Source organism: Phascolarctos cinereus, unplaced genomic scaffold (assembly GCF_003287225.1).
Source record: "Phascolarctos cinereus isolate Bilbo 61053 unplaced genomic scaffold, phaCin_HiC Scaffold_5;HRSCAF=322, whole genome shotgun sequence".
NCBI classification, from domain to species: domain Eukaryota; kingdom Metazoa; phylum Chordata; class Mammalia; order Diprotodontia; family Phascolarctidae; genus Phascolarctos; species Phascolarctos cinereus.
Genome location: NW_027555958.1, coordinates 98443285 through 98456876, shown reverse-complemented (window position 1 = coordinate 98456876; position 13592 = coordinate 98443285). Strand labels below are relative to the sequence as shown.

Here is a 13592-nt window from a genome sequence, read left to right as displayed (position 1 = left end):
TAGATATCCCATAGGCATCTCAAATTCAACATGTCCAAAACAGAATTCATTCTTTTTCCTCCAAAATCTTCCCCTCTTGCCAACCTCTTTTACTATCAGGATCATTGTCATCTAGGCAACCACCCAGGCTCATAACCTCATCATCATCCTTAACTCATCATTTGCACTCATCCCATATATCTAATCTGTTGTCAAAGCTTCTCATTTTCACAAAATCTCTTGTATATATACCCTTCTCTGCATTCATACTGACAATTATCAAGTTCACGCTCTATTCACCTCTCTCCTGGTCTATTGCAATAGCCTTCTACTTGGTCTCCCTGCCTCAAGTTTCTTCTCACTCCAATCCATCCTCCACTCAGCTACGAAGAACAATGAGATTATCCATTCTTTATTCTAAGTTTAAGATTACATTAGTTTTTGTGATGGCATGAGCATATTTACACACAATAAGACCCTCAGGTCATGAACTGCTTGTAGGCACATCTCTCCTGTCATTTGCAATTGATTCCTTTTGAAATCCAATATATGACTTTTCATTTCTCAGTATTAAATTTCCTCTTAATAGCTTCAGGTATTAAGTTTCCAGCCCACCACCAGCTTTGGATCCAAGCTCATCATTCCATGCATCGGCTACCCCTCACAGCTTCATGTAGTCTGTAAATCCACTGAACATATGCATCTATGCCTTTATTCACATCACTGGTAAAACTGTTGAACAGAATGAGACAAAGTATTCTAATTGTGACAGTGCTGTCTCCTGGTTTTCCTTGCACCTGTCTGACCTCTCTTCTTTGCTGGATCTTTTTTCAGGTCATGACAACTAACCAATCGATCTGTCCCTGTGTTCCTCTACTTCTGACCTTCATGATTGATGCCAATCCGTTAATTAATACTCTTTGGTTCCCACTGGGGAACAATTTCTGTATTCACAGAATTGTATTGCCCAGTTCACATCTTACCATTTGGTTCACAAATACACCCAAATCAATGTAGTCAAATATTTTGCTAAACTCATTGTGCTCTATTTCTATACATTCTATTAGTTTAGAAATCCTTTTACTAAGTCACTACTACTGATCACAGCCGAAAAGGAAATTGTTCTTGACTTATGCCAGGATTAAATATATATATAAATATGTCTATAAAATTCAAATTTTGGTAAATCATAAATTACTATAAAACAAAATTAACTTTTGATATCTTGGAACAACTTGATCCAGGCAAAAATCCCATGTTGCATTCCACAGAGGAGTATTGGGCAAGGACTCTTAGGGTTGGTCCAAAGTAGTAAAAATAACTGTCTGTGAATCTCCTATCTTCCATTTCTCAAACTAATGAATCTATATTAATAAAATCGGTTGTCTTCCCTTATCACTGTCCCCCCACCCCCATTTTGAAATCAAGGGCACTAGAAATTGAGTTTTGTTCTGTTTGTTTAAAATTCAGAGGATCTCCCAACCCAGTTTTTCAAAATCAGGGCTTCCAAGAATTCTACATCAATCAAGCATATCTGTTCTATTGGATGCTCCCAGAAATAGGCAGAGTCCATATAGAAATGTGAAACTTTTAGTTATAGAAAGCTTGTGTAGAGTCCAAGCGACATCATCTAGTAGTTTCAACTGAGTTAGCATTCGTGATCTGAAATTGTCTAAAATATCAACATAGATTTAGGAAGACTAACACTCAAATAAAATAAAAACTGACTACACATAACCTTTAAGAGGTAAATTTTGCTAACATTAAATATTAAATTTTTTAATTAACACATGAATCTATTTTTTTCTCTCATTCATCATCCCACTTGAAAAGAAAAAAGAAAAACAAAGCTTTTGTAATAAATATTCATTGTTTAGCAAAACGTATACCCACATGAGCCATGTTCAAAAAATATATCTCAACCTATGCCCTGAGTCTAATACTTCTCTATCAGGAGGTGCATAATTTAACTAACACTGTATATCAAGGAGCAGAGAAGCAACCAATGAGGCAAGGGTATGATAATCACTTATTAGTTTCCTCCTGGTAACCCCAACCTGAATTCCATCAAAGGAAACTTAAAACTAAAAAGAACATTGTGGGGCTGTCTTCCAATAACCTGAAACTAGTGGCAGCCACAAACCATGAGGATAACATAACCCCATCAGAATGCTGGTGTTGGGGCATAAAGACAAAACCCCACATGGAGTAGAACACTGAACGCAGAGCCAAGATGAAGTGGATTCATATTCTTGCCTCACCACTTAGTAGCCATGGGATCTTGGGCAAGTCACCTGAAGCCAGTTTTCTTATCTGATAAATGAGTGTGTTATTAGTGACACTTTACTACACAGAGTTAATGTGAGAATTGGGGGAGGGGGAAAGGGAGTTCACACCTGCGACTTCACTGCTGTAGGGAATTCTAGCCAGAAAATTTCCTTCATCAGTTCAGATTTGCAACTTAGAATACCTGGGGGCACTAAGAAGATAAATGATTTATGCAGGGCCACACAGACAGTATAAATCAGAGGCAACGCTCAAAGTCATGTCAACTACCTCTCACCCAACATCCTGAGAACATTCTTCTATTTCTTTTGACAGTGTGTGCATACCAGTGGAGCTCCTCAGACTGTACGTTACCCCTCTCCCTAGCAACACGACCAGATCACCTTCTTTCTCAATCATACATTTCTCAAAGAATAAAATGAGAAAATGTATCTAAATGTTTGTAAACCTTACTGTGCTATGTAGATGTCTAAAATTTTTAAAAGCAACTATTGGCTTTTCATATCATGATATCAAAGATATACTATAAACACAGGGGATATACCATTGTTATAACCAAAGACAAAGTCAATTAGTCAGTCAGTCAACAAGCATTATTTAAAGTGCTTTACAATGTACCAGACGCTATGCTTTAACATGACACTTTGTATTTGGAATTTTATATTTAGAATATTTCCAATGTCAGCTGTTTAGGTCTCCACAGGATAGGAAATTAAGAGCACAGTAATAATGAAAGCTGGTAACATACTAGATCATGGGACCTAAAAGTCCACAAAACAAATACAAAAACAGATACACACTGCACCAAAGAGCTTTCCCACTAGTCAAGTTAACAAACATTTATTAAGTCGCTGCTGTGTGCCAGCCACTAAGCACTGAGGACACATAGAAAGTTAAAAAAAAAAAAAAACAGTCCCTATTCTCAGTGGGAAAGACACCATGCAAGTAATGGTACAATGAGATACATGCAGGATAATTTGAAGATACTTTCAACGGGAAGGCACTAATGTGAAAGAAGACCAGGAAAGGTTTCTAGCATAAAGTGAGACTTTATTGAAACTTGGAAGAAGCCAAGGAAGCCAGGAGGTAGAAATGAAGAAGGAGAGAACTCCAGGCCTAGGAGATGACAAGTGAAAATTCCCAAAGTCAGGAGACGGAATGTCATATTTTAGGAACAACAGGCCAGTGTCACAAGAATGTACAGCATGTGGAGAGGTGTCAGGGAAATGGAAGGGAGTAACATGTAAGACTAGAAAGGTAGAAGGTGGCCTGGTGTAGGAGAGGCTTTAAAAGTCAAACAGAGGATTTTATATTTGCCTAGAGGCAACAGGAAGCCACTGAGGTCGATGGAATATAGAATGGCGGCAGGGTAGGAGTGGACATGGTCAGAATCATACTTTAAGAAAATCAATATGACAGCTGAGTGGAAGATGGAGTGGAGTGGGGAGAAACTTGAGGCAGGGAGATCAACCAGCAAGTTACTGAAATACACCAGGCATGAGATGATGAGGACAGCTCCACACGAGAAGTTGGTGGCAGTGTCAGAGAAAATAAAGGGGGCTTATAGCTAAAGACAAAGAATTCTAGATTCTTATAGGATTTTTACTCTTAAGAAGCCCACCAATGGTCATGCCTTTAATGTATTCCTTCTAGATTTCTCCCTTAAATCATAAGAACACAAACATAAATATGAAAAGAACCTTAGAGACCATCTAGTCCAAAATTCTAATTTTTTAGATGGAGAAACTGAGGCAGTGATTTATCCAAGGTTATAGAAATTGTTGGTTTCAGAACAAAGGATTTGCACCTGGATCCCTGACTCCAAATTCAGCCTTCTTTCCACTTCTGCACCAGGCTCCCACCATTTTTCCTCAATCATTTCAAAGTGTTCACTTTATTTTGCAGTATGTGTAGTTTTTTTTCATTATACTAAATTAGGAATAAATACCTCATTGTACCCCATCATCTTAAAATGACCAAGACAATAAAATTGGCAGGGTAATCAGTTCCTCTCTCTACCATTTGAAATAGAAGCCATGTTAATTATTTCCACCTCTCTTTGCTTTCCAAAGCCAGATAAACGGATCTTGTCTGAAATCCAAGTGTTTCAATTGCAATTGCTACCCTTCCTCATCAAGCCCATATTCTTACATGATGATAATACAGTGTTGATTTCTGTGGACATAGAAGACACTTTACAGTCAAAATCTCATTTATCCTCATAAGGTACTTTGTGAAACAGGTTAAAGGACTCACATTTTCTAGATGGAGAAATGAAAGTATGGGCAATTATTTTCCTATGATAGAAAATGAGCAATGGAGAGAAGAAAAATCTCATCATTCTTTCCTCAGAAGTCTAGTATGATAGATCAGAAATTTCACATTAGAAATGCATGTCTCCTTTCAATTTAGACCATTTATATATTCATAATTTTCCCCTGATCTCACCAATGGGGATACCTTCTTTAATGATGCTTTCCTATCCCAAGTAATTCATAGGATCATAGCTTTAGAGCTAAAGGGATCTTAGAATTCAAACCCTTTCTTTTACCAGTGAGGAAATGAGGCCCAGAGAAGTTAAGGCTTTTGTCCATATCCTCCCATAAAACCACCAGGAGTAGTACCCAAAATATGCTGAGAGCTTTCCACAATATATAAATATAAATGAAGTACATCTTGCTGACGCCGTGTCAGGCACTCTATTCACTGCATGATAAATCTGCTTCAGATGTTCAGAAAGGAGAAATGACAAGATTTGACAAGCGATTGGCTATATTAGATGAATAAGAATGTGAAGTTGAGGAAGACACGTAAATTTCAAACCTGGGTGCCTGGAAGAATGGTGGTGCCCTTGATAACAATAGGGAATTCTGAAAGACAGCTGAGTTTGGGGTGGGGGTGGGGGTGGAGAGATCATAGTTCTGTTTTAGACATGGTGAGTTTCAGATAGCTAGAGGACGTCCAGTTTGACATGTCTGATAAGCAGCTGGTGATGTAGCTAGCACTGGAGTTCAAGAAAGAAACTAGGGCTGGATATTTAGGTCTAGGAATCATTAGCATACAGATAATCATTGAACTCAGGGAAGGTGATAAGATCACTAAAGAAGAGTGTAGGGAGAACAGGGACTAGGGCTCAGCACAGCAATCTCTCTTTCCTCTTTTAGGCAATTCTTTTCTTTTTTCTTTTTTTAGGCGATTAGGGTTAAGTGACTTGCCCAGGGTTACACAGCTAGTAAGTGTCAAGTGTTTGGTCTGAGGTCGGATTTGAACTCAGGTCCTCCTGACTTCAGGGCCAGCGTTCTATCCACTGTGCCACCTAGCTGCCCCTGTTTTACCCAATTCTATTCTCTTCTACATGGCCTCTCCTTTCTCCCTTCTCTTACTCCTTTTCTTCATACGACTTATCTTTTTACCTGAATATTTACTCCCTTCTTCCTGGTGTACAATTAGTGTCTTAGAAACTCTCTCAGATCTTGCTTGGCCCTGTTTATCTCAGAGCTATAGAGAATTCTTACTTCTCTGCATATTGAAATAATTCCAACCTGTGTGCCTAAGAGATTTTAACTATAAAGTGACTTCTATGTCCACGGAAGTCAACACTGTATTATCATCATGTAAAATATGGGCTTTATGAGGAAGAGTAGCAGTTGCAACTGAAACACTTGGATTTCAGACAAGATCCATTTATCTGGCTTCAGAAAGCAAAGAGAGGTAGAAGAAACAGAAACTGTCTTTTGGGGACATCTCAGACTCACAGGGATGGCAGGGATATTAAAATCTGATACCGGTCCACTCCTCTAACCTCACATAGGACTAGGATCTTAGGCTTTTGGCCCACCAGAGGGAAAATGCTAAAATCCCTCTGAGCCTTAATTTTCTATTCTGTAGAATGGTGATCATATTACTTGCACTGCCAACTTCATGGGGATTGTTTTATGGAACAAATAAGATAATGTATGCAAAGTGCTCATGCTAAAGAGCCACATAAATGTCAATTATCCCTTGTAATGATAATAATAATGGGAAATGTCAAGGGTTGAAGGCTAAATATACTGATTTTTATGTTCCTTGAATGTCATGAGCAATGATGACAAAACAATTCTGGCATATGGCTGGCAGTCACCCGTTGCCAAGTTCACGTTAGTTTATCAACTCATGTGAAGGTGCTGCTCATTCCTCTTCCTCCTACGTCCTCCCACCTATTGTCCTCCTCTGACAAGGCAATGAAACACTAATAGACCCTGTATTTGGCTGGCGTAAACACCATATAGAGATGATCTCTAACTTTGCCTCCCCCACTATCTTATTTTTGGCTAAGTTTTCCCTTGTGCTCACTGGAACGGGGCTGTTTGTTTTCCACTTCGAATATAAATGTTGCCTTTGGGAGACAGGAAGGGAATTCATCTGCCATTTTTCACTTCACAATTCAAAGGAAGCCTTTTGAGATTGTAGAAGTTTAACGATGTCCCGTGGAAGATAATTATAGCCCCCAAAGAACAAAAGAAACTTGGAAAGAGTTGGCGAGAAAGAGAAAATCAGATTTACTGCACATTATATGCAAAGCTGCATAAGAGGAAAAGGAAATGAGAGAGGAGGAAGGCAAGCATCACCATGAAAAGGTATTGAGCCTCTGGTCAATGGTATATATGAAAATTTTAAAATAAAGACTCATGCAAATGGCCTTTATGGACAGAAATCACTATAGACCCCTTCTCTAATTAGGCCTTTTGGTACTTCTAGATAGAAGCACCTAGGCTCAAGAGAGATAGCATGGGGTCATGAAAAGAATGCTAGAGATGGACTCAGTAAAGAATTAAGTTTGTATCCTAGTCCCACCACTTAATAATATCTGTGTGACCTTAGGCAAATCATTTGACTCTTCTCTGCCTCAATTTCCTAATCAAGAAAATGAGATTATAAAACTTTGCACTCTCTACCTCATGGTTGTTGTGAGGAAAGTGCTTTGTTTGCATAAGGTGATATTATTGAGAGTTGTTGGGTATTTTTTTAACCCAAGCCAGTTTTTTATCACTATGGTGGTTCATCAATATGGTGATTAGCTTCCTCTAGCAATGCAGACCTTTCTTACCTTCTATTTAAATTACAGTCTTAGGGAGGTTACCACGGTCATAAACATCACTAGTTATGTGCCCGAAGTAGGATTTGAACCCAGGCCCTTCTAACTCTAAGACTAGCTCTACCCATTATGCAATACTGCCTGTCATTACTCATATAAAATCACAGGATTGTGACAACTGTTCTTATATTCATATGTATATTCATTCATTCATCCATCCATTCATTCATGTCAGGCCTGCATCCTAAGCCTTTCCTGTGAGGCCGGAACCACTGGAATTTGTGCTCTATTTGTATCATTATCTGAAATCCAGGGTCAACTGCACATAATGGTGAGGGGCTGGAGCAGGACTTTTGTGGAAGGTGGTAGTATTATTGACATTATTTGAATCTAAACTTGTAAGGAAAAAGAATTGCAATTTTTGCTTTAAACTGTTACTAGATTTTAAATAAAAAGCCAACTCTCAGTTGGCTATACTGTCAAACACATAGGCCTAATAATTGTTCCTATTGACTATTCCTGTCTGTCTCTCCATTCCAATTCCCAGCTATCAGTGATATTCCTAACTTGTTGGTCTACTCCTCTATCAAATAAACTCCAGAGGCCTCCTGTTACCTCCAAGATGAAATGCAGAATTCTGTTTGGTTTTTAAAGACCAAGTTCGGCCCTTTGTTATCTTTGCAGGCTTCTTAAATTTTACCCACCTTTCCACATACCCTATGATGCAGCTCCACTCACCACAGCATTCCAACTCCTGTTAACTTATTTTTTCCACTGGCTTTTCCCTATGTCTGGAATGGTCTCCCTTCTCATTTGCAACTTCAGGCTTCTCTTGTCTCCTTCAAGATCAGTTCAAATCCCACCTTTCAGAACTTTCTAGGTTCCCCCTCCCAGTTCCCTTCTTCTGCGATTCTCTTCCACTTACACTGTACATATCTTCTGCATTCATAGGGGTTTGCATCTCATCTCCCCCATTAGAATGCGAGCTCCTTGAGGGTAAGAACTGTTTTTCCTTTTCTTTATCCCAGTTCTTAGCACAGTGACTGCCGTGTGTGTGTGTTCAGTTATTTTTCAGTCATGTCCAACTCTCTGCGACCCCACTTGGGATTTTCTTGGCAAAGATATTGATGTGGTTTGGCACTGCCTTCTCTAGCTCATTTTACAGATGAGGAAACTGAGGCAAACAGGGTTAAGTGACTTGGCCAGGGTCACACAGCTAGTAAGTGTCTAAGACCAGATTTGAACTCATGAGGACGTTTTCCTTATTCCAGGACCAGTACTATATCCACTGCACCACCTAACTGCCCTGACATAAAATAAGCATTTAATAAATGCTTGCTTACTGACTGAATGATTATTGTACTTCCCCTATTCTCTACTTATATTTTTAAAGCTATTCAAATATCAAAGTCAACAAAATCCATCTGCTTCAAAGATACTAAGTAAACACTGGGCTACTAAAAACTGAAACAAACATCTTAGTCTAATATCACAGATTTTAAAAATTTTCTTTTTTTTCTTTTTTTACTGCCACTGCAGTAAAAACTCAATAAAGACTCAGTAAAAATAAGTATCTTCAGGATAAAGCATTTGCAGTGGTGTTACTATGACCAACATTAATGTTACAACTTTTTCTCCACCCTCTTCTTGACTTGGGGCAACTAGATGGGGCAGTGAATAGAGCACTAGGCCTAGAGTCAGGAAGACCTGATTTCAAATCTGCCTAAGACCCTAATTGTGCGACCCTCAGTAAGTCAGCTAATACTGTTTGTCTCAGGTTCTTCATCTTTAAAATGAGCTGGAGAAGGAAATGGCAAACCACCTCAGTATCTTTCCCAAGAAAACTCCAAACACGGTCAAAGAGAGTGGGACACAACTGAAAGACTGAATGATAACAAAAATGAACTTGTCATTTTTTAAAACATATTTTGATAGGTGTATTTCAAGATAATTGATTTTCTTCATAATACTATTAATTGTATTTAGTGCATCTTTAAAATTTATTCTGAGAAGGGGTCCATAGGTTTCACAAATTGCCAAATGCATCCATTTCACAAAAAAAAAAGATCAATCCCTGCCTTAATTAGTAGATGAGGGGATGAATTTTCCTAGTATTTGGTTTATGTCTATAAAAAATAAATCCTAAATAAAGGTCTATGATATTTTAGAGCTTCACTTTAGGATTCTACTTTGTATTCTTATTAGTATTAACTATCTTTCTAGATTGTAAACACCCAATAACAGTTTAGAAAAATCTTTGTATCTATCACTCCCTAATTCCTTCTCCACACCCCTAATTATTAGAACAAAGTCTAACTCATAATAGGTACCCATACTACATAAAGTAATAGGGATGGATGGATAGAAGGGAAGGGAGAAAAGAAGATACACTTTAATTTTTTAAAGGAAAATATTGGTTTGTGGAAATTATATAAATGTTTTCCGACATCAACAGCGTTCTATATCACTAAAATAACTTCAATTCCCTAGCAAGGGTAATAGTTTCTGGGAAACTAGATTGTTGCTAGTTTTTGTTGACAGGAATTTAATAACCTTCGGTCAAAAGAAATGAATTCAAAATCTAGCATCTTCCTTTTTACTCCACAGCCAAAAAAATCCATAACAAAAAACACATGCATCACCAACAACAAAAAATACAAGAAAATTTTCTCTTTCTCAATAATTCTATTCTATCATTTACAAAATATATGCTGTTGAAACTAAATGTTGTTTCCTGTAAGGCAAAACAAAATAATATATGTAACTACAGACCAAACTGTGATAAAATAATAGACCTGAGATAGTAGATGCTTTCCTATTTTATCTAAAGATAAATAATAGTAATCACTGAAAAAATTTTCTAGTCCAACTCCTTCATTTAACAGATAAACGGAATGAATACAAAGACATTCAATGACTTAGTCAAAGTCTATGATGCAACTCCATTAACCACAACACCACAACTCCTGTTAACTTATTTTTTCCACTGGCTTTTCCCATTTCTGGAATGTCCTCCCTTCTCATTTCCAACCTCAGGCTTCTCTCGTCTCCTTCAAGACTCAGTTCAAATCCGACCTTTCAGAACTTTCCCTTCTTCTGCGATTCTCTTCCACTTACACTGTACATATCTTCTGCATACATAGGGGTTTGCATCTCATCTCCCCCACTAGAATGCGAGCTCCTTGAGGGTAAGAACTGGTTTTCCTTTTCTTTGTATCCCAGTCAAATGACTTAGACTAAGAAGAGCCAGACCCAAACCGAGGTGGGGCCCATTCTAACTCCAGTACCCTTCCCATTACACGTGTCCTTTAAATGGGGCTATTTTATAAACCTACCTTCACACTAGGAGATTTCTCCCTCACCCACAGGCACTATCATGTATTTAGTTATAAAGCACTAGTATTGCAGTAATGAGTGAAGACCCAAATTTGATTTGAAATATAAAAGTTAAATTAAATGCTCTCATAAAACACACTATCTCCTACACATATGGTGAAAAGTATAGAATATTCTAAGGCATAATCATGAAACTGACATTTTCCAACAATCTGCCTAGGGGCGACATGAAGCAAGGTGTAAAACAGAGGAGGACGTGCACATCTAGGGTGCTCAGCACTGAAATGGAAGATGCCTCACGCAGCATTCAAGTAGAAGAAGGATACCTATTGATGGATGGTTTCTCCAAGTGTTCTTTATTCAAAAACAATCTTATTTATTAGTTTGAGACCCAGGAACACTACAAAAACACTGTAATGAAATCAACAATGATTCAAAAAGGATTGGCTTCTCCATTTATGTGCAAAACAATGTCATGGATGAAAAATTCATATGGTCCAACATATAACACCAGTTGGTATGAACAACTCATCAAGCTGGTCCACAGGTGTTATGCATCTTGGACAGCTTCTATACATGCTAAATTGTTGCGAATCTCAAATAGTGAAAAAGCAACTAGAGATAAAATGAGTCTATAGACAGGTTTATATGAGACTCAACTAAGCCAAATCATCAATAGAATCAGAATGTGTATATGATATTTAATTATGCTAAATCATTAACAGAATCAGAATAAAAGATAATTTAAAGAGTCATGGAAAGAAGCATGGTAGGTGTAAGAAGGCTAGAGCAGTAACGTCAAACTCAAATTGAAATAGGAACCACTAAGCTATACATAAGGATCCCTGTGGGCTGCATATCACCTTAGAAGACCACATATTAACATTATCTATGTTCTATTGTATTTTTCTTTGTTTTGCTAAATATTTCCCAATTACATTCTAATCTGGTTGCTACACTAGGAATGTGGCAAGCAGCAGATGTTTGACCCCTCTGGGCTAGAGCATGATATTAAAAGTGAGGTACATTTGAGGAGCTGTACAAAATATTTCATCGTGGACATTTATGTCCTGAAAGGAAGTAGGAAAAAGAGGAGAATCAAAGAAGGCATAGGACCAGTACTCAGTGTATATTGGATTTTGAGAACAGGTGATAGAGAGAAAAGGCAGAACTGGGTATTGCTATTCTGTTTCAGTTTTCTCAGGAAAATGACCTTTTGACTGGAGTAAACAGAACATCCGTGATTCTGAATCATATGTCTAGAATGCCCTCCCTTCCAACTTCCAGTTTGGGGGATTAAGTGGACTGAAAAATTTTTAGTACAAGTCAATAGTTTGATAGGCACCCCCCCAAAAAAAAAAAAGCTGACACTGATCAGCTGGAGTGTATAGCAAACAGAATAAACAGTAAACTTAAAGACCTTGAGGTCATGGCACCTGAGACTCAGTTGCAAGAACTGAGTATGCTTAGTAAAGAGAAGATAAAATTTAGAGCCCAGGAGAGGCCATGGTTACTGATGTTTTCAAAGGCCCACAATGTTAAAGGTGGACTAGACTTGATCTACTTAACCCCTGAGAGAAATACTACAAGCAACAATGGAATTGAAGAACCCAATGTCTACTTAGAATGAAAAATCTCGTTAACAAGGTTATCTCAAACTGGAATAGGATGCCTTGGGAGGTAGCTGATCCATTTTCAAAAGAGGATTATCTCAGAAGGAGATCACTCGCATTCATTCATTCAAAAAACATTTATTAAGAGTCAGGAAGACCTGAGTTCAAATCTGCCCTCAGATACTTACTTAGGCATGTGACCCTGGGCAAGTCACTTCACTCTGTTTGCCTCAGTTTCCTCAGCTGTCAAATGAGCTGGAGAAGGAAATGGCAAACCACTCCAGGATCTTTGTCAAGAAAACCTTACATGGGCTCACAAAAAGTTGTACACAACTGAAAAACGACAACAAGAAGTCAGCGTGTGCCAGGCAATTGCTAAGCATTGGTGAGACAAAGAGATATGAGACAGTCCCTGCCTTCAAGAGGCCAGTCTATTTGGGAAGAATGTGCGTGTGTGTGTGTGTGTGTGTGTGTGTGTGTGTGTGTGTGTAGTCTATTTGGGAAGAATGTGTGTGTGTGTGTGTGTGTGTGTGTGTGTGTGTAGTCTATTTGGGAAGAATGTGTGTGTGTGTGTGTGTGTGTGTAGTCTAGTTGGGAAGCACGTGTGTGTGTGTGTGTGTGTGTGTGTGTGTAGTCTATTTGGGAAGAATGTGTGTGTGTGTGTGTATGTGTAGTCTAGTTGGGAAGCACATGTGTGTGTCTGACACACACGCATGCACACACACACATACCATACACATACATATGCTTCTCAACTCGACTGGATTCTCCATTAAGAGCTAGGAGTGTGGTATATTCTTTATACTCTCAGAATTAGTTGATGTATTGGTTAATTTTGCTGAACATTTTTTTCTTTTTTATTCTTAGATACAAGGGATGGCTCTCTGAGTGGAGGAGAGATATATTTGGAAATAAAGGTGCTAGAAAAAATGAAAGCTATCCAAACTTTTTTCTTTGAAAGGAAAAAGGAAAAGCTACTGACACTTTGTAAAGTTATCCGTGCTAGTAGAATAAAAGGAGACTTGGAAAGTTTTGTTGCTGTTGTCGTTTTAATGTCTATCCTAAGCTAAATATGCCTTTCTCTAAGCAAGCTTGAAAGCAAAGGCTAACCACATTGAGCTTGGGATAGCAGTTCTTCCGTTCATCTGGAACAAAAGTCCTGACCAGGAGCACATTGGTATTTCAGTTATTATCTTGAAAACTGAACATTGTGACGCTTCTCAATCACAGACATTTCAGGACTCTTCTTTATAGCAGTATAGTAAAAAAGTTTCCAAAAATTACAGAAATAAAATGCTACC

The 13592-nt window shown here is 38.1% G+C and overlaps 1 protein-coding gene across 9 annotated transcripts in view; it reads right to left on the bottom strand.

The window, feature by feature from the left end:
- Positions 1 to 13592, bottom strand: part of IPCEF1 (interaction protein for cytohesin exchange factors 1) — a 219643-nt gene that overhangs the window by 33202 nt on the left and 172849 nt on the right. The gene's annotated exons all lie outside the window — the stretch shown is intronic.